This window comes from Misgurnus anguillicaudatus, chromosome 19, assembly GCF_027580225.2.
Source record: "Misgurnus anguillicaudatus chromosome 19, ASM2758022v2, whole genome shotgun sequence".
NCBI lineage: Eukaryota > Metazoa > Chordata > Actinopteri > Cypriniformes > Cobitidae > Misgurnus > Misgurnus anguillicaudatus.
The window spans coordinates 9,787,088-9,809,124 of record NC_073355.2 but is presented as its reverse complement, the minus strand read 5'-3'; the positions used below and the strand labels follow the sequence as shown (position 1 = coordinate 9,809,124).

The window sequence follows — 22,037 nt, the reverse complement described above, 5'->3', positions numbered from 1 at the left end:
GTGGCGTACACGTCACGATGAAGATTAAATATTTTTATTTAAAACACTCAAATAAAACTTAATTTTGAAGAAACCATGACAGAAAATGAACACACACTAGATTATTGATGAATTTAATGTTTTTAACAGATACCTCTAAAGGGGAATAGCTGCGTGATGAAGTGAAACTAAAGGGTTAATAAACATAATCTCAAGCAGATGTTGTAGAACGTCTGGCGAACGTGATAGATAGTGCGAAGATTGTAAAAACTGATTATTTGCCACTATTAATTAGATTATCTCAAATGAGTCTAACTATTGTAGCTTGTAAATAATGCACATAAATAACGTGAGCAAGAGCGCTCAACAATTATATCTATTCAACAGGCACGTGAAACCTAGCTAGCAGGCATAGATATGTACACTAGATGTCGCCTTGGCTACGGCAGTTCATTGGACCGAATGCGTCAAACAGAGCCGCCATCTTGAAACAGGGGAATCCCGTATCAGCGTCATTGTAGGCAATGGTGTAACAGAAATAAAATCACCATAAATCGTCATGAACGCGATTTTCTTGGTTTTCTTTTGGTTTGTTTCAACAGTCAGACATGTATTTAGCATTTAGTACAGGAAAAAATAAAAGTTTTGATTTTATGAAAATGTACTTTTTATAACTGTAATGCATAGTGCTAGTAGCCCTTTCATCCATGCGCAGCACAAAAGTCCGGCATCGTTCATAAATTCGAAGTACAGGTGGAGATAGCAGTTTTACCTAGATACTTCCTATGACAAGACCCCTGTTCTAAGATGGCGGCGGTTTTGACGCATGCTCAAGAGCCCCAAGGCGACATCTAGTGTACATATCTATGGCTAGCAGGTTGCACAAACAACAAAAATCACCAGCTAACTTACTTTAAATTTGCAAAAACTATAGACTAATACATTAACATGCTTAAATAAACCCAAAACATAAGTCTACTTACAGTTCTCACAGACACGCGTTTTATCAACTGGCTATCCTGCAGACAATGACGGACCATTTTGGCCATGTGGCGGGCGTGCACGCTCGTGCTATTCTCCGAGATGTTTTATCAACTGGCTAGTTATCCTCCAGACATTTACAGACCACGTCTTTCTCTAATTTCTGTCCTTTGGCGTGCCTTAACGACCTAGTTAAGGCCGTAGGGTTTCCCAGCTTAGAAAGGCTGCCCGAACTGCAAAGTGTTGTGGGAAACCCTGAATAATTAAGCATTGCTGTCTTAAAATATTAAATAAATCTTATTTACTGTTGTAGGGTAGACTGTATTAATTGTTTGTTATTTTCTTTTACATAATTTCTTCTAATTTCTATAAGTCCATACAACCAAGTAAACCTTATTATTAATAAATATATTACCAAATAAACTGAATCACTTGGATGCTTTCAAAACAAATCACCCAGCTTAAATACACTTCTATTGTTTAGTTTCCCCCCAATGGTAAACAATGATGAATCCAGAAATTGTACATAAAAACATAACAAAAGTAAAACATCTGGATTAAAGATAAAGAAGTTAAAAGCTTAAGATGTTAAAAGCTCTAGATTAAAGACAATAAGACCTCAAAGTTGAAAAAGAGCCGAAAACATTACTAAAATACAACTTCCCACCACAGTTTGCCCTAATGAAAGTGAATTCAAAGCAAAAGTACAAACATATAGATGAAAACACATAGATGTTTCTGAAGTCCTGGCCATAAAGATTTAACATAAAACATAACAAAACTATAAAACTGCCCACAGACCAAAATGACACAGATTACAGGAGAAAAGTAATAATAACTCGCCTTACTTTAACCACGTAAAACAACCCTCCTCTGATCCAAAACACGTGAGATTGGCTTATCTAGTGGCACATGCGCAATTGCACAGTGTTAAATGCGCTAAAGTTTTTTATTAAAATGTACTTTGTTTTTTGTCAGTGCACATAGTCCTAAAAATAGGTAAATAATACAATAAAATATATAATAAAACTTACCATTCCCACACAGTTTCAATTTGTACATGAATTAATTGTGTATTTATTTATAATTTTAAAATTTCTCAAAGTTTTCAATAAATATTAATGTTACTATGTAAAAATTATGAGGGATAATCTTTTTTCATCGACACTACAAAGCACAAATTGACTTTTCGCATTCAAGAGTCAACTTAGTTGCAGTGGTACAGTAAAATATGCCAAATTTCAATAATCTATCTGATTATTGACTTCAGTATTAAAGGAAACATGCACTGATTTGCACAATTGTACGTTTTTCGTTAATTCGCACACAAATAATAAACACAGCATGTGCAAATAAACTCTCAGCAGGCACAATTCATTCTCAGTGAGTTCTCCCGTGGCGTCGTCACTACAGAGAAGTTTGCCAACCTGTACCAAAGATGTGCAAAAGCAGCCATCTAGAAGTGATCAATGAGTAAACTTTGAGCTGGTCTGCTGGCCTGGCAGTCAGATGAAACGGATAAGTGAATGAATGAGTAAACAGATAAGTGAATAACTGCTGTCGAAGTGTGAATCAATGCATATGGATCTTGTTCCTGTACCCTGCTGGGCTGCAGACCAAATGATTGTGAAGCCAGGGTGCTTTTCAGACATGCGTTCGAGCTGTATAGATCCTCTTTGAGCACGTATTCAGTATGTGTATGTTAGCATGTTACTAAATGATCCGGACACATGTATTAGTTTATTGAGCATGTTTCAGCTATCTCGACCGATTTCCATCTGCAGTGTGAATGCTATTGGCTTCATTTATGCCTCTTTATTCTTTACCGTTTCCTCAAATGTGATCAATAAGTGAATTAATGTGCAGGGGACGAGACAAAGCATGTGGCACTGGCCTTGGCAGCCAGTAGCCAGTAAAGCCCCCCTCCTCCTTCTTCCAAAGCTCGAGCAAGTGCATCAAAGTACACAGAGACCATGAAATAAGAGCGTTCATTAATAATGAATACATTACAGTGCCAAATTGGAACGCATTCAGCTTTTAAAATACCCTTTCTCTCTCTCGCTCTCTCTTTTTTCGTTTTATAACCAGCCAAATTAATTATAGTAATTATTAGTCAATAGGTAATAGTGACTGAGCTGAAGAAAAGAGGGCTCTTAGATGGGGCCAGGGGCTCTGGAGCCTGGTTTTAATGATGAGGGGCTGGCGGGACAGATTGGGGTGGTTCAGGCCAAGTATTGCACATGAAAATGGTTAAAGCTGGCTGAAATTGCCAGTTCCGATCTGGTGCCAGATTAATGTGGCGTCTCTTTGAAATATAGTTAAGAGTTTTGTTAGGGCTGTCAAAAGATTAATGGCAATTAATCACATACAAAATAAAAGTTTGTGTTTGAATAATATATATTTGTGTGTATTGTAATTATTATGTATAATATAAATACACACATACATTTAAGGAAAAATGTATTCATATAAATATCTTTAAAATTCATATATAATATAAAATTTAAATATTTAAGAAAAAAAATATATTTAACGTAAATGTTTCTTAAATACATACATGCACTACTATAGATGGAATATACTATAATGTGATATACTATTATATTCTATTAGGCCTGTTTCGCACATCCTATATATGCGGCAATGAACTTGCTTTATATTGATATCAATTAATTAAACTTTCAGATAAGGAAGTTATAAGAATCATAAAACCCCCTTGACTTAGTCTAAATAAAAATACTAAATTGGCAAGAAAAGGTACAACATATTAGCAACATGTCTTATAAATTAGCCATAGAGATTCCCTATGCTGATCTTAGGTCACCACCAGCTAGTAAATACAATTACTATAGCTCTAATTGGTTTGTATAATCAAAAATACATTATTTGATTAAAATATATACAATAAGTATTCAGTGTTTTCCAGTTAGTATATTTTAAGGATATGTGACATGGTTATACATACTTTAATTCATTTACACGTTTCAAGTCTTCTGTGAAGTCTTCCATTATGACCAGGGCACCTGATGTCTAAGAGTAAAATGTGTTGCGTTTGACTTAAAGGGGACTTTTTTAAGATATAAAATTAATCTGTGGTGTCCCCATAGTATGTATGTGAAGTTTTAGCTCAAAATATCATATAGATAGTTTATTATAACATGTTAAAATTGCCACTTTGTAGGTGTGAGCAAAAATGTGCCATTTTTGGGTGTGTCCTTTAAATGAAAATGAGTTGATCTCTGCACTCCATTGTAGTGGCGTGGTTGGATAGTGCAGATTACAGTGCAGATAGAGCCAAATTTCAATACCTATTTTTTCACATGCTTGCAGAGAATGGTTTACCAAAACTAAAATACTGGGTTGTTCATTTTCACATTTTCTAGATTGATAGAAGCACTGACCCAATTATAGCACTTAAACATAGAAAAATTTCAGATTTTCATGATATGTTCCCTAGAGGCGAGGCTGCGTAGACATATTAAACAAAAACATAATAGAAATGCAAACAAAAACGATTGACGCGTTGTGCAAAATCAGCGGTAAAAACTATGTCAAGCAAAAAATAAATAAATAAATAGGGAATTACAACAAAAAAAGTATTAATTACTTGCATAACGTTGCGTAATGTTATTTAAATTCGTACACTATGCAAATCCCTTCTGTACATTATAAAAAAAGGTACAAGAAGGTACAATAGGTGTAACTGGAGCGGTAGCTTTTCAAAAAGTACGCTTTTGTACCTAAAATGTGCATACTTGTACCTCAAATGTACAGATTTGTAACTTAGAGGTACAAACTGGTTCCTCAAAGGTATAGAACTATACAAAAATTATACAAATTAGGACCTTTTTTAAAGGTACTGTGCAGTGACAACTTTTATTACCTTATTAGTGTACCATTGACAAGGATATATCTTATATATTCTCTATATAAAATATTATTAAAGGTGCGGTGTGTAAATTTTAGCGGCATCTAGTGGTGAGGTTGCGAATTGCAACCAACGGCTCAGTCCCTTGCTTTTAAAATGCATAAAGAAGAAACGATAGCAAAACATGTAATCGTCGGAGACAACTTAGTAAAAAATGTGTCCGTTAAGGGCTTCTGTAGGAACATGGTGGCACAAAATGGCGACTTCCATGTAAGGGGACCCTCGATGTATGTAGATAAAAACGTCTCATTCTAAGGTTATGAAAACATAACGGTTCATTATAAAAGGTCTTTATAAACCACTGATCATATAGTTTTGTGTATTATTTTGCATTTCTTTCAAGAGATCCTTCTAAAAATTACACACTGCACCTTTAAGACACAATAGACTGTGCATTCATCAAAAGGAAATAAAAATCTAATTTTTAGAATACTTAAATAATTTAAGAACCACCAAAATTCAAAAAATAAGACTGCATGCAATTAATTTTGCAATAGTTCTTAAATGTGCTGTTTTTCGTGATGCCATTTTTCAAACTTTAGTTAGTGTGAAATGTTGGTGTTATAGCATAAATAATACCTGTAAATGATAAAGCTCAAAATTCAATGCCAAGCGATATATTTTCTTTAACAGAATTCACTTTTTAAGGACTACTAACGGCTGGCCAGTTATATGATGACAATATTCTGAGTTTTTGATTAACCTTCTCCTACAGGAATACGCCAAAAAAGGTGTGACCTTATTGCGCTTCCACAGAGAAGACGAAGTATTGCTTTAGTAGATTTCTTTTGTCGCCTGCCATCGAGACGCTGTTATTTTCATCCCGGAGTCAAATCCATTTTGTTTGGCTTTTGCTGATGACAGCTTCCTCAATCTGGCGTGACCTTTCCAACAACGTACGTTAAGCTGCTGTCGTCGAATCACAACACACTGGACCAGTTACGCAATCAGACCTTGTTACGTATTTCTGAAGGAGGGACTTCATAGAACAAGGAAGACATCAGCCTGTTTTTATGACAGTGAAAACAACGGTATAGAGAAAAGTAAATTGCGTAAAAAATACTGCATAGGAAAAATTACCACGTTATATTGCGCACCGTAAACACAATCAAAGCTTCAAAAACACAGAAAAACGGTAATAGTTCAATTCTCTGGTCAACTTGTGACATCAACTAGTTAAGATAGATTCATCTTTTTAAGCTATATGGCGCTTAAAAACAAAACATCTATATTTTCTTTATCTATATTTTCCTTTGAAAATAAGTGGACCAGATCTTATGCCAACAGTCGAACATCTAGGAGACAACAAAAGAGGCTATTCATACTATTCAAGAGTAGAAATGCAAGTCCCTCAGTGTCCCAGCGGTGGTGATAAAGGCAGGGTGTCCCGCACGTGAGACTGGGAGAGAGACAGCTGTAAGACGAAGAAGGCAGCTAGGTGATTTGTGTGAGTATTGTATTTCTGTAATCTCTTCAGATCACATCAGCCACAGCCAATAATGCAACACTGAGCCAAATGTCACGCTGCTCTTCCTTCATCTCGCACGTCTCTCTCTCTCTCTCTCTCTCAGGCTTGATTTTTCCTCTTTGCTGCAGTGGGGAGTGAGTCCTCCTGCAGATGCTTCAAGAAGAATTAAATACAGTCAAAGAAAGCAACGGAGTCATCTGGCACGTGCGACTGTTAAAGAGTGTGTGATGTTCACGTGCAACACACACACTCACGCACCGAACGGTTGGCATACTCTGTGGTTTTTGGTGGTAGAAAATGAAGTCTAACTAACATGACATCTGTCTCCACTGTTTATCCACCTACACTTGACTCCACCCAGCTCGCGTTCATTCGCACGGCTGCGTTGACTGCCTCGGGATACGCCGGTGCAATCCTCTCCATCCCCTTCAACTCTCGCTTACTTGTGTTTCATCATATCCTGCTTTCACCCACCACATGGAGCTCTCAAATATTTATACCTACAAACACGCAGGCCTTTCCCAACCGCCTCGCCTCTATTTTGTTCATATGTAAGCTTGTCACAATACATATTTCAAAATATTACGATATTTCACCTTGGCATATTGTCAATGTTTTTACACCAATAATTTATATTTTAGTTAATTAATAATTAACAAAAGAATAATTGACATTTTTCACATGAATACACCATATGCTTTGACTTTAATTCAGAGATAAAGCGTGAACTCGAAGAGAGATGCTGTCTGCAGCATGGCGTTGCCAAGTCCTCTGCTTTTTTTCCGAGTTTAGATTTGGGCTACTGTTTAAACTGTCTTTTTTGCGAGTTAAAGATGAAAGAATTTTGTTCCCTGAGGTGACATGGAGCAAAAATAAAATAAAGTTTAGTTTTGCGTGCGCACATGAAACAGTGCATTTATTTTCATGTGCTCACGTGAATCTGTCACGTGCTTACGTGTATCTATTGCGTGCGCACGTGAATCGCTTTCACATGTGCACATGATAGTTTCAGGTGAGCAAGCAAACTAAACTATAAAAAAAATTCTGCACGTGAAGGTTTTGCGTGAGCACACTCTTTTTTTGTGAGTTAAAGATGAAATAAATTTGTTTATTAGTTATTGGTATTTGAACGGAGCCCCTGAGGTGACATGGAGCAAAAATTAAATAAAGTTTAGTTTCGCGTGCGCACGTGAAACTATCGCGTTTATTTTCATGTGCTCACATGAATCTATTGCGTGCGCAGGTGAAACTTTTTCTTTCACATGCACACGCGATAGTTTCACGTGCGCACACGATAGTTTCAGGTGAGCACGCAAAACTAAACTTTAAAAAAAATTCTGCACATGAAGGTTTCGCGTGAGCACACTCTTTTTTTGTGAGTTAAAGATTAAATAATTGTGTTTATTAGTTATTGGTATTTGTACGGAGCCCCTGAGGTGACATGGAGCAAAAATTAAATAAAGTTTAGTTTCGCGTGCGCACGTGAAACTATCGCGTTTATTTTCATGTGCTCACGTGAAACTATCGCGTGCTCACGTGAATCTATTGCGTGCTCATTTGAAACTTTCACTTTCACATGCACACGCGATAGTTTCACGTGCGCACACGATAGTTTCAGGTGAGCACGCAAAACTAAACTTAAAAAAAAATTCTGCACATGAAGGTTTCGCGTGAGCACACTCTTTTTTTTTGTGAGTTAAAGATGAAAGAATTTTGTTTATTAGTTATTGGTATTTGTACGGAGCCCCAGAGGTGACATGGAGCAAAAATTAAATAAAGTTTAGTTTCGCGTGCCCATGTGAAACTATCGCGTTTATTTTCATGTGCTCACGTGAAACTATCGCATGCTCACGTGAATCTGTTGCAGGTTAAATATGAAATAATTTTGTTTATTAGTTATTGGTATTTGTACGGAGCCTCTTAGTTGACATGGAACTACTTCCTTTGCGCACGTGAATCTATCGCATGCTCACGTGAATCTATCGTATGCTCACGTGAATCTATTGCGTGCGCACATGAAACTTTCGCTTGAGCACATGAAACTAAACTTTAGATTTTTACTCCAATGTCACCTTAGGGGCTCGGTATATTTGGGCTGTGAATAGTCATTGGTATGCTTTTAGGCTAGTTTTGAATGTCCATTTGGGATGGTTCTGATACGAATCTGGCAACCCTGGCTGTGCGCTTGCGCAAACGTTCGGTTCGGATTCTGCATAATGTAAACGAACATTTTAATCAGATTGCAATGTTTAGGGTGCATGTGAACTGTATTGTCATAACTTTCAATCAGATTAAATGCAGTCGGATTGACAAAATTTTCGGCATGTAAACATAGCCAGTGTGTATGTTCTTAATTGTTAGCTTTTTGTTAACTTAATAGTTCAACTTAATTGATTTTAATGGGTGATGGTGGCATTTGGGGCAGTCCCTTGCAGAATGTTAGGTTAAAGTTGGGTAACTGTGTACCCTACTGAAAAATAACCAGCATAAGCTGGTGAGCTGGTCTTTCAGCTTGGTTTTAGCTGGTATTGCTGGTGTAGCAAGCTGGTCTAGCTGTGTTATGGTCACTTTTTAAGCTGGTCTAGCTGTGTTTTGGTCACTTTTTAAGCTGGTCTAGCTGGACTTGCTGACCCACCAGCTTGACCAGCTTTGCCAGGCTGGGAGGACCAGCTTAGACCAGCTATGCCACCTTAAACCAGCTAAAACCAGCTAGCAGCTTATGCTGGATTTTTCAGTAGGGTATACATAAATGCCGGGGAACTTTTAACACATTGCGTGCTATATTGAAGAAAACAACAACAAAGACATCTCTTTGAGATGTATGCACTTCACTTACTATTTAAAATTGCAGCTGATTTGTCTATTAAGTACTAAGCAGTCAAAATGACCAAATGCACATCTCTACATTATACAGTCCATAATCTATGAGCCGTTTAATTCGTTGTTGAATGGAAAGCAGTGAAAAGCCTCCAGACTGTCCTCGGCTAAATATAAACTCACCCTCGCTGTTTTTCTTCTCTCTTTTGTCTGGTTGAGTCTTGCTCTTTAGTTTCTCACTGTAGGCTAATGCCAGCCACCGGCCTCCTAATAGGGACACGCTGATACACACACACTGAAATCAGAGATAGGAAATGAGAGCGAGCCAGCTCATACATAAACACTAACTCTCTCTCGCTCTCTCTCTCCACCGTAGTACTCACGCAGAAGGAAAATAACCCCGTCCTTTCATGTGAGCATACCTTTAAATAATACAAATAATGATTTTCCCTTAGATACTGTACCTTTATTTTACTCAAATATGGGGCAGGATTGCATATAACATGTAGAGAAGGCAATCACAGAACGCTTTCAATGATATCAGTGAAAAAAGCCAAGATGGCAGAAAGAAGAAAGAATCTATATATCATATATAACAAATATTTTTAATTACTGAAAAGTTGCATCGTTTTACCACATAACTAGCATACCAAAGTCTTTTATACTTGATGTTCAACATGGTAATGGCAGAAACATCCTTTCAAAAGCATATTTGTGTGTGTATAAGCAGAGTTATGACTTTGTAGACGTTGCTCAAGATTGGTCATTTGTGAGGTTACAATGCTGTCTGAAGGTTGTTTACATGACACCGTTTTCAACTAAAAGCAGACCTTTTTTATTTGTGGAGTTGTCTCTTTGTAGACTTTACTTAAAGAACCAATATTATGTCTAGTTTTATAGGTGTGCCTAGAATGTGTCTGTGAAGTTTCAGCTCAAAATACCCACATAGCATTTGTTATAGCATGTCCATAATGCCCATAATTGGGTGGGAGCAAAAAGCGCTATTTTCATGTGTGTACCTTTAAATGCAAATGAGCTTCTGCTTAAGTTTAAAAATAAATCTGATTCCTGTGAATACACAATGGAACAATAGTATATTTAGCCGCATAAGTGCTACAACGTGCTTTAAAACACCTTTAGAAAAGCTTTTGTCAGTAAATAAACCAGTCAGTCAGTGGATGTGGGTGTGGCTTTATCAGTGTGACATCACATTAACCAGAGAATTTAAACAGCATGTCTAATAGTTTAAAAATGAATGAGGATTGTAGGATTGTTGTGTTTACACACTGGCAATATACATTTATGTCCAAACACCTTGTAAAAGTGGATTTTGAATAATATGGGTCCTTTAAAGGCGGGGTGCATGATCTCTGAAAGCCAATGTTGACATTTGAAATCACCTAAACAAACACGCCCTACCCCAATACAATCTAGACCTTGTTTTGACAGACCCGCCCCACACATACGCAACCCAGGCAAGGATGTCGATTAGTAGACACTAGAGCTGCACGCTTTATCGTTAAAAGATCGTTAAAAGTTGTTCTCAATTCGACCCCCAAACGATCTTAATCCAGCATTTCGACAATTCAGGTAATTATATTTTCAAGGAAGAAAGACACAAGCCGTTTCTCAATACCAAGTACGCCAAACTCAGACTTGTGTCCTTCGTAGTTCGAACTTGCAAGTACAGACTCGGAAGAACGAACTCCTGACGCGAAATGCATTCTGGGAAACTTCGCTGTCAAGTCCACACAAGTCTCCTCTGATGCATCCTCGATAAAATGGGCAGATCAAGAACACATCCGGGGATTTTATGTGAACTTGGGCTTGATGCGAACTTTGATTTGGAACAGTACTTGGTCCGCGACTGATGACGTTTCACAAGTCCACAAGTACAGACAAGAACGCATATTGAGAAACGGCCACAGGCTCGTCAGTTCTCTCAACAACATGCAATCACAGCAGCCACGATGACGTCTTGACGTCACATTTATTATTGCGCAAGCCAGATGTGCTCGTGTTCGCTCCACTGGTACAGCGGATGCTTTCGCAAAGAAGTTACAAAGAAACAGAAACTAAAGAGAATTGGTAAGACAGAGCAATGCGTAGGTACGTCCGACAAGAACCTTGATGTTGTTTTAGTACCAAATCGAGGATCTTATTCCGGATCTTAAAGTTTTTTAGCACATGGGGAAACATTGGCTGCTTCCAAATAACCACACTTGCTGTCTTTGCACTTGACGACTTGACTGCTTACATTACGTTTTCCTGTATTTGCCCCAAGTGTTCTTGTGGGCGTGAAGATTAAGCGTGCATGTAGATTTATTCACCCGCTGGACGTTCACACCGCCAGTGAGAGCGTAAAAAAAATGCTCTGACACTAATGCATTCTCTGGAATCCTCTCAAGCGAAGGTTTCCGCCTTCCGATTGGTTGCCGCCGAAGTTTTCGCCTTGTGATTTGTTGCCGCCGAACTGCGTCTTAGCTCATTAATGTCAATCCATGTGGCAGCAATTTGCACCAAAACATATTCATTTTTTTAGTTTTTAGGCTAATTAAAATGCATAATAAAAAATTTTCTTTAAATAAAATGAATACATAAATCACTCTACAATTAACATTAGTCCCTTTCACACATACAGTCTTTACTGGTAATTTACTGGTAAATTGCAGTTAACATGTCATGTGTGAACAGAACCTTTCCGGTAAATCAGTGCTCCCAATTTACCAGTAAGACAGGTTGTAAGATTACCAGTAATTTACCAGTAAGCGCTATGTGTGAACGAAAAATATAGCATTGCCGGCGTTTGGAGCGGGCGGCGTCGGATCGGGCTGGCAGATCGGGCCAATCAGAGGGTTTTTTATGCAGGTGACGCGTTTGCCTCCGAACTGTTTGCGGATGTTTCCATACACATGCAGCTTAAAATTCAAGCACACCTGAAGTTAACATCCACATTTCTTCACCAAAGTTGTTTAAAACAGCTTACCGTCTATTTGCCATATTGCCGACATCCTTAGCACACCATCTGTGAAGCCTAATGTGCAAATGCAGGTTGACGCCGCCTCGCGCAATTTGTTTGGTCACGAGCAACTTCACGACCGTTTGCCACAGATGTGAAAACAACAAAATACGGACTGTGGATATTAAATCATAACCCGCCGTTGTTTACAAATACGACACGGAGCTCGCCGGCCACTCGCCACAGGTAACTTCCGCTTTCTCTCCGAGTTTACCGGTATTTTGATACTGATGTGTGAATGATGTCTTACTGGTAAAAAGACGGAACGTCACTGCATGTGTGAACAGCACATTTTTGTATTTACTGGTAAATTCATTCTGGTAAATTCATGGTAATTTAACAGAAATACTGTGTGGAAGATGCTACTATCTGAATTGAAAGATTAATTACACTTCTGTATGCAACATTCATTGCACCTGTAAAAACTAATGTTAACCTAATGTTCAGGGGTTGTAAGTCTTTAAAATTAACAAAGTTCTTGAGAATCGTGATCTTTATTTTAAGCAAAAGAATCGTGATTCTCATTTCATACAGAATCGTGCAGCTCTACTAGACACGCCCCTTACTGCAGATAAGTGTGTTTTGGTACTCGGCCTGACTCCATTTTCCAAAGTGTTTTTAAAAAATCATGCTTGCTCACTTGTGAGGTTGTAATGCTGTCTGGGACGGTGTTTACATGACACAATTTTTAGCTAAAATCAAACACTTTTTATTTATTTTGGTTGTTCATTTAAATGACAACATTGTTTTGAAGGCCTGAAAACACAATATTTGAAAATACACATTGTTGTCTTTATAAAAACTACTAAAAGTGAATTTGTGAAAGTGTGATGTTATACGCATGCATATTGTGTTCAGACATTGTGTGACAGTGTCAACTACTGGCCTGGCATCCATAGTATGGCGTTTTTAGTCATTTTCGCAGATTTGTGTGAACAGGGATCGTTTTGACAACATTTGTCATGCAAACGTACCCTTAAATGGAAGCTGCCCATGTAGGCAGTAGGGAGCGAGATAGTTCACTAGAATTTGAAATGAAGCACCAAAGCCCACAGTGGGAAATAAGATTTGGCATGAGTGCGGAGCAGCTCTAAATGCATTGCTGTGTCCGTATGCCACAGGCTGTATTCGCATCCACGGGGGAAAGAGAGCAGATGCCTGTGTCTCTCTCCAGTGTCTTCTCATCTGCCCCACTCGTCTATTTTACCCCTGATTCCTCTTTCTATCCCCCACATTCTTTCCCCGTCACTTCTTTTCTCCACATGTAGGCCGCGTATTAGCCCAGGGCCTCAATTTCACCCCCACACCTATATCACCCCTGTATGTTATCTCAGAGGGCCAGGCTTACGTTAGCGTGCAGGCCCGAGCAGGAGTTCACTGTAAAAGGAAGCCAGTTGCTACAGTTGTACGTGAGTTTCATTTAAGTAAAACAGCTAGATTAAATTAGTTTGCTTTCATACTGTGTTTCGCCTCTGTTCTGTCAACACGCTAACCATCCGTTTCTTTTTATGGGAGGATTTTATGACTTAATTTCAGAGGACTGTAGTTAGATACAGGGATGGAGGGGGACTCAGTCATGCTTACACAGACTACCACTTCACTTAATCCTTGATGAAAAATCCAGTTGAAACCAGATTGGCTGGTCCAGGGTGGTCTAGATTGTTGACCCGCTGGACTTGAACAGGTGGTGATCAAATTCGATTATGAACCTGCTGCAAAAAAGCCATTTGTTGGGTAAAATGTGATAAAACCCAACTGCTGGTTTAAATTAACCTAGAGCATGTCCAAATGGGTTGAAACAATCCAGCAGAGGTTCATTTAAATGTAATATTGACTGAGTAAGGTCATGTCAAGGATTAAAATCAAACTTTGATGCTCCAGGTCTCATCATTAGATTGGATTTCATAGACAGGGTCACTTATGGTCATCATATGCTACTATGGTGTGGATAAGTTGTTTTTGTGAGACCTCTGACATCAATTCAGTATCTAGTAAGATAGGGTTTGTCTCAGTGCCTTGGAAAACAGCTACAGTCAGTATGTTGAGGAGCACAGGAGTGTCAGTCCATCGGGAGTTTTGGTTTATTGTTGTGTGTGCTCTGAGGTGAGCTTCGACGGGCGTCTCATCCAGCAGTGCTGGGCTTTACTACAATTATACTCCCTGTGTGTCCTAACATTTGCTCACCCTGTAAATCTGTTCTTTAATTAGAGTGTGTGCGTGCACCCGGACATAATGCTATCCAAGAAAACACACTTCTTGCGGAAAAACAGGAGCAACTGTGGGACATGTGGGTGTGTAGCTGTGAAAGCTCTTACATTCAAGGGCAGCGGACGGCGGAGATGGAAAGATAAATGATGTGATTTCAGGCATATTTACAGAGGAGAAGGTGAATGAATGATCATGTAGCATATTAATGAAGGAGTAGAGTTCACTTGTTGCCAAAAGGACAAGGGGAGTCTTTGGAACAAATAGAAAAGATTTTAGATGACCGATTTTAAAAGAAGGTTATGGGGGGACTGATTTCAGTGTTGTTGCAGTGTCCTTCCTTAATGGGGTTGCCATGACAACAGTGTATCAGTCAGGCACCAGTGGATTGTACGTGCTACTCGGTAAGTGTGTGTGTAAATGTTAAAGCATGATTTTGTGTGCCATGTAAATAGGTGTACGTGTGCTTGTACACGAGACAATAGGCATCACCACCCGTGTGTCAGAGATTTGATGTCTGAATGACGTACAGTAGCATTGGAGAGATGGGCTTGTAATCCGAAGGTCGGCAGTTCTAGTCTCACATCCGGCAGGCTGCCCACTGCTCCATGTGTGTGTGAATGTTTCAGCCAGTTTGTGTAGAGGTCAGCTACACTTGGGGACGTTTTAGTGGAGAAAAATAAACTTAATAAATTAGCCAAATCATGTTTTACTTTAAAATATGCAATATTGTAAAATTATGATGGTTTTAATGTGATTTTTATTTGGCTATTAAGTCTCCTAGTGAGTCTTTTTGGTATTGGGACTCGAGTATTAGGCCGGTTAAGACAAATGTTTTAATATCTCTCGTTTAAGCCAGAAATAGCGTTAGAGTTGGTAAGTTGGCAAGTTTATTTGCTTTATTGTTTAAAAGTGTACACAGAAGTCCCAGCATGGCATTATGCATGTATTACAATGTGTAATAAAAACGTGTATACAAAAGGAAATAATGAAATGTGTTTAGTTAGTGAAACCTATATGGAAAAAACTACTAAAGGTCTCGTTCTTCCTGTGTTTTTGAAGCTTTGATTGTGTTTACAATATATATATGAAGAGTTTCGTTGCAAAACGAGATAAATCCATTTTTTAAAATTTTTGTCAAAACATGTTTATTATTATGTTATCATGTTATTATTTTGTTTTATGGTGCTACTTAGCTGTATTTGTTAAGTTATGAAGGTTTAAATCAAAACAAACCAAATGCAGTTGCATTGAAATTAATTGGAATGCACAACCAAAAAACGAGATTTCTGAACAATTAAAAAAAACGGTGGTTATCTTGTTTTGCAACGAAACTCTTCATATACACATATATATATATATATATATATATATATACACCTCATGCTCGAACTGATTTTGCAAAGTGGTTGATGTCCTCAGGGCAACAATTGTGTTGACCCAAGGACAAAATTTTTCTAAATAAAACCTAAACCTACCCCAAACCCCAACCCTAACCACAACCAAACCCTAAAATCAGAGGGACATGATGAGTAAAAAACAATGGTCTAGAAACAGCTAATCTTGGTTGTAAGCTTAAATTTAAAACAAACTATAATCTTATTTCTGAAATCTGATTGGTTGATTGAAATGTTGTTCCAGGGTCAACATAATGTTGCCCTGAGGACATCAACCACTATATATATATATATATATAGGGTATCATCAAAATGTTGATTATTTCACTAATTCCATTCAAAAAGTGAAACGTATATATTATATTCCTTCATTACAGACAGAAATTTTTTCTTTACATTTTGATCATTTTAACTGACAACTAAGGAAAATCCCAAATTCAGTATCTCAGAAAATTTGAATATTACTAAAGATCAATAGAAATAAAGAATTTCATACTGACAAGTATGAACTTGAAAAGTATGAGCATGTTCAGCACTCAATACTTAGCTGGGGCTCCTATTGCCTGAATTACTGCAGCAATGCGGCTTGGCTTGGAGTAGATCAGTCTGAGGCACTGATCAGGTGTTATGAGAGCCCAGTTTGCTCTGATAGTGGCTTTCAGCTCTTCTACATTGTTGGGTATGGCATATCACATCTTCCTATTCACAATACCTCATAGATTTTTTATTGGGTTAAGGTCAGGCGAGCTGTCCAATTAAGAACAGGGATACCATGGTACTGGTAGCTTTGACACTGTGTGCAGATGCCATGTCCTGTTGGAAAATGAAATCTGCATCTCCATAAAGTTGCTCAGCAACAGGAAGCATGAAGTGCTCTAAAACTTCCTGGTATACGGCTGCGTTGACCTTGGACCTCAGAAAACACAGTGGACCAACACCAGCAGATGACATGGCACCTCAAACCATCACTGACTGTGGGAACTTTACACTCAAGCAACCTGGATTGTGTTTCCCTCTCCTCTCCAGACTCTGGGACACTGATTTCCAAAGGAAATGTAAAATTACTTTCATCAGAGAACATAACTTTGGACCACTCAGCAGCAGTCTAGAAGCAAAATGCTTCTGACACTGTCTGTTGTTCAGGAGTGGATTTACACAAAGAATGCGACAGCCGAAACCCATGTCTTGCATACGTCTGTGCGTAGAGGTTCTTGAAGCACTGACTCCAGCTGCAGTCCACTCTTTGTGAATCTCAACCACATTTTTGAATGGATTTTGTTTCACAATCCTCTCAATAGTCGGGTTATCCCTATTACTTTGACACCTTTTTCTACCACATCTTTTCCTTCTCTTCGCCTCTCTATTAATGTGCTTGGACACAGGGCTCTGTGAACAGCCAGCCTCTTTTGCAATGACCTTTTGTGTCTTGTGACATATTTATTTTCCACTCTTTTTAATAAGATACAAACAGAAAATACAGGAAATATGTACTAAAAACCTACATTTCTTCTTCAGGCATCAGTCAGTATTTAGTGTGACCTCTCTTAACACATCTTGAGTTTTTTATGAGACTGAAGTCATTCGATTAGGATTAAATTTCATTTAGGTTTAAGAGATCCTGCAGTGCCTGCTATTGCTCAAGTGAAAGGGGAGTTTAACCTAAATACTTGGCACTTCAGCTTATACTTTTATACTGCTTTTAATACTATATACACATGTCCTGTATTTTGTGGTTGTATTCTTATAAAGAGACTGATAAATAATTATATACTGTAAGATATGTTCACTATAAGAAAGCAACTTCGGTGCATATGCATAAATATTGTGATAAACACTGCATGTGGTTGAAAAGCTCAAATTTTAAATGTATGCAGTTGGCAGACACTTATATTGAAAGTGATGTGTGTTACTTTGAACCCATGACACTGTGTGCTGTTATCTCAATGCTCTACTCAGCTACAAAAGCTGAATAATCATTGCTTATGGCTGATGTGATGTGTCAGGTCATCTGATCTTGTCTCTCTGTGAGAGTCGAGCAGTGATGGTCCCGTAACACCAACAATCTGTCATCATTGTTTTAATGACACTCAGTACCCGCATAAACAATGTCATCGCTTTTAGTGTGCAGCCCCTAATTGTAAAATTAATTGAAAAACATTTTGATTAAAGACCAACCCTCACTTACCCCTCCCAACATCTGACTTTTCCTTTCCTTCCTCTTGTCCCCAGCCCGGTTATTGTCTCGCAGTCCCATAGTATCAATCCTAAGCTTTTTTAAACTTTCAAATGTTTCATTTGCAGACAGAACTAATAATGGTGAAGAATTGATGTTTCTTCTCAAATTTGTTTGAATAAATAAAGACAGATTTAAAGTAAATATTAAAGTTTCTGAACTGTGTAAAAAGATTTTTCTAGAGCCAGACACAATAAAAAGTTTATTTTTGGAAGCATTTGATTGGACTAAATGTTCTTAGTGTTGTCTAGGTCAGCAATACTTCTGGTACTTTGTAGTTCTGAAGACAAAGTCAATTGTACATTTAAATCCATCTGCTATAAGTGAATTTTGTTTACATTTACTGTATAAGCAACAATACAGACTAATTCTGTGAATTCAAATAGTTTTGGTTGAACTATTCCTCTTGAGTCTCCTCAATTCCAGAGCCAAAACATTTTCCTTCAGGGCTATAAGTTGCCACCTCTATCATCTATTCTACCACCTCCTTCAACAATCTCATTTCCCAGCCAACTACCTTCCCCTGCATGATTTCCCTCCTCATCCTCCACAGCATTGCCCTCCTCTTTTCATCCCCTCACCCTCTTATTTTCATCTCCGGGAGGGATGCTTCACTCGGCGCTGGCGCTCCAGGATTCAGACTGGACCCAACTCTGTGAACGTCCCTCTGAGCGCTATTGCTTTGTAGAGACACCTCAAAGCCAAACTGGACGGACCGACTCTCCAGCAGTTGAAGAGTGCCTCCGGGATCCGATTCATGCCGTTACCCTCCCTCTGTCTCTCATCTCGGCGTGTATTCCTCACCCACATACACCCCATGCAGTGGTTGCGATCCCTCTTCACACACACCAGGCTTTGTTGGTGTTTATCTACCCAGTACGCCTCAATTTAAAAGCCTAGTATGTTCCTTTATGTTATTCGCTTGCTTTAGGTCATGTGTTCTTAAAATGATTAACGTCACTCTCTGTTAGAGATGGAGAACCTCCTTTATTGATTTACAGGATAGTCCATCACCAAAAAAGCGTCTCAGTGGGGCTCCCCATGGAGACATGTACGACTGAGGGTTCTGTTATTCGCCTCCCCACAGGATAAAGTGCTCAGACGAACAAAGCAGACTCTGATGGATTTGTCTTTTGTGCATAATTAGCCAAACCCACCCGTAGTCAATGAGAGGATGGATTAATGAATTAAATCCTCATTGATGCATAAAAAGCTCGAAATGCGACTATCGAGCGCTGCTCCTTTTGGCCCAAATGTAAAATGTTATGTCATCGCAAACAATAACAAAGCAGAGGAGCCTATTTGTGTATGAGCAGCAGATAGGGAATATTTCAGACAGGGTTTTTGGAAGGCTGTAACCTCAGTCTGTCTGAAGTGCCTTCTAAATAGCTTGGCCTTGATTGAACATCAAGTGCCTATCTCTTATCAAAATTGCGAAGATCTGCCGGGATGTTTAAGCCTCATTTTTCAGGTCCTAGGAAAAAAAGAGAGCCGTTGGGAAGAACGGAGTGGCGTTGCCATGGAGACGTGGCGTCACGGGCACCGAGCAGATCGGCCCGCTTGTGAGGCCGGTTGTCATGGCAGTGGAGGATGCTGGGGAGGAGCAGGTGCCGAGAAATGACCACTCCATCAGAGGCCAGGTCAGAGGATCTGCGGAGCGAGTCTGTATGTCTGTCTCGCTGCCTTTGATCCTGTCTATGGCTTTGACACGAGAGAGAGTGTGAGAGAGGGGCGTTCAGTGGGCTCTTTAGACATCTGTGAGTCAATGCCAGCAAGAGGACACAGGCTTTGCTCGACCTCCAACGTTGGCACACGTTTTTAAGGAAGTAATTCCAAAACCTACACTCCAAAATCGCTCTCCTCCCCTCCCTGCAGGGCATGATTCTGGCCTTGCTAAATAGTGATCCGGTCAGAGGCGCAGAGGTGCGGCAGGAGGGTCTGCACCTCTGCCAAATTCTGTCCGCCCGCTTGTTGCAAGTCAGCAACAAAGACTGACTCACTCCTCCAAAGGACGGCGAGAATCTGTCACCCATAAAATAAAACTTCAGTTCTGTGAAAAGCCTAAAACACTGATTGACATTAAACTAAATGAGAAATGGATGGTTTGTTAAGACAAGCCTTGACTGAAAGTTTAAAAAAGTTTAAAAGTTTAAAAAAGTATTTTTGTAGTCACAGACAGACAGACAGATGGGAGGATAGTGTCTGAACATTGAAGGTCATTTTAGCTTTGTAAAGCCTAAATATTTTAAAATCATTTGACTTTAGCTGAAAATGTTTGCGGATGTGTTTGGTAGTTGCTATGTCAAGTGATTGCTAGCACAGTTTTATATAGTGGGCCCTGCATTGAGTTACATTTGAACGGTTTAAGATGTATAGTTTGACTTGACTTGAGTATTGAAGTATTGAAAGGAATTTGTATCGAATGCTCATATTTAACTTGAAGCGGGCTTAAGGTATCAAGTTTGGTACATGTAGCTTGAAAGCTGTAGAAGGAATTAAAGTCAGAGTCTTTCAGTGGAAGTGTCTGGGACTTTTGATCGGTCGCTACAGGAAGTCAGAACAGCTTCAAGGCATGTACCTGGTTTGACCGATTCAGCTTGGCACTGGGAGGAGTTACCGGTAAAAAGGCGTTAGGGCTTTTACATGCCAACATAATGATTAAGACATAGAGGGCACAGGAAGGTACGTAAAGAATGTAAAAAAAATTCAGATCGCTAGCCAAAATGTAACCAGAGCCAGCCTGCAGGAAACAAGGCATATAGGTTTGCGGCAATGATGGACAGTTAAGAAGGGAGGGAGTGCGGGAAGAGGGTTGCGGTATGTAGTAGAGGTGTGCTCTTGTTTCATGTCCCTCTCAGGAATAAGAGCGAAAGTGCCTCTTCTGGTTCAAGTACGGCCAAACCCCCGTTTGGGGGTTATTTAAAAAGAATACAGGCACTTAAGAGATCCTCATTGGCTACGACAACAGCAAAAAAGCATCATGAGTGAAAAGAGATACACAACTAAAGCGCATGCAATCGTTTAGATAGACTGAAGAGCTTTCTTGGTCTCTCTGGCTCCTTAACTCCTCCTCTTTCCCCCTTTCCAGCCTGGACTCAGGCTTTGGCGTCGTAGCCAGGCAGCTAAGCCCCTCTTGGCCACCTTACAGGAAAGCTGCAGCATTTAGAGTGATTATGGAGGGAGAAGATGCCCAAAAGAGCTTAGGATGGAGCTGTTAGGAAAGCTGGGCAGAAGAAGGTGATGGTTTGAGCCTGTGAGCGGAATTTGGTTAGGAGTTAAGATTTGATTTGTGGCTCCAGGAGTCTGGGTCTTGGACATCTTTCCATATGCTTTCATTACTAACATAAAAGGGCTATATAGTATTACCAGAGGATTTTGAACATATATCCCTACCATGGTATTAGCACATGGTAATATCAATTTTGTTTTAATTAAGCTAGTGTTAGGAATTAATGCCTTTATTTCACACTCATAACTCGGGCAGCTGTGCATAAATGTGTACGTGTGTTTAAGGATATCGGGTGGTAGGTTTGGATCTACATTCACAATGTCACTGACACAGTGATTCACCATCAGTTTCTGGGACGGACTCCAATCAGGACAGCCATCTGGTGACCAATCAGAGCCCTTACTGTGATGTCAGAGTGTCCAAGGGTTCAGTGGGCAGAGGATGCTGGGAAGGGCCAAACGCTCTGACTCACACAGATTTTGTTGGGCTGTGCATGCATCTGACAATATGTGAAGCTAAATTTGCAGTTGCGCCGCCGGGTCAGTGGAATCAGATGCTTTGAATCATATTTACGTGACAGCTGCATGATTTAATCTCGGCACCCCTCAGTGTTTGCAAGTACAGCGTCATTAACTTGCAACACATGTGAAATGCAAAGAAAGGTCAACAAAAAGCAGTAATAGAATTAAGATTCAGCACAGGACAGAGATTGACAGCTCTGTTAACTCTGACCTGATTAATATTTCAGTGAGTTCTCTACTGCAAATGCCACTGTAATCTA

General features: G+C 39.2%; 1 protein-coding gene across 4 annotated transcripts in view; it reads left to right on the top strand.

Moving 5' to 3' along the window:
• The window catches only part of adgrl1a (adhesion G protein-coupled receptor L1a), a 223,340-nt gene that overhangs the window by 26,838 nt on the left and 174,465 nt on the right, over positions 1–22,037 (top strand). Inside the window, exon 2 of one of the 4 annotated variants that reach the window (XM_073856910.1) lies at positions 9,550–9,585. The exons of the other annotated variants lie outside the window; for them this stretch is intronic. The gene's annotated coding sequence lies outside the window, so the exon portion shown is untranslated. The remainder of the gene's footprint in view (positions 1–9,549; positions 9,586–22,037) is intronic. 4 annotated transcript variants of the gene reach the window in all.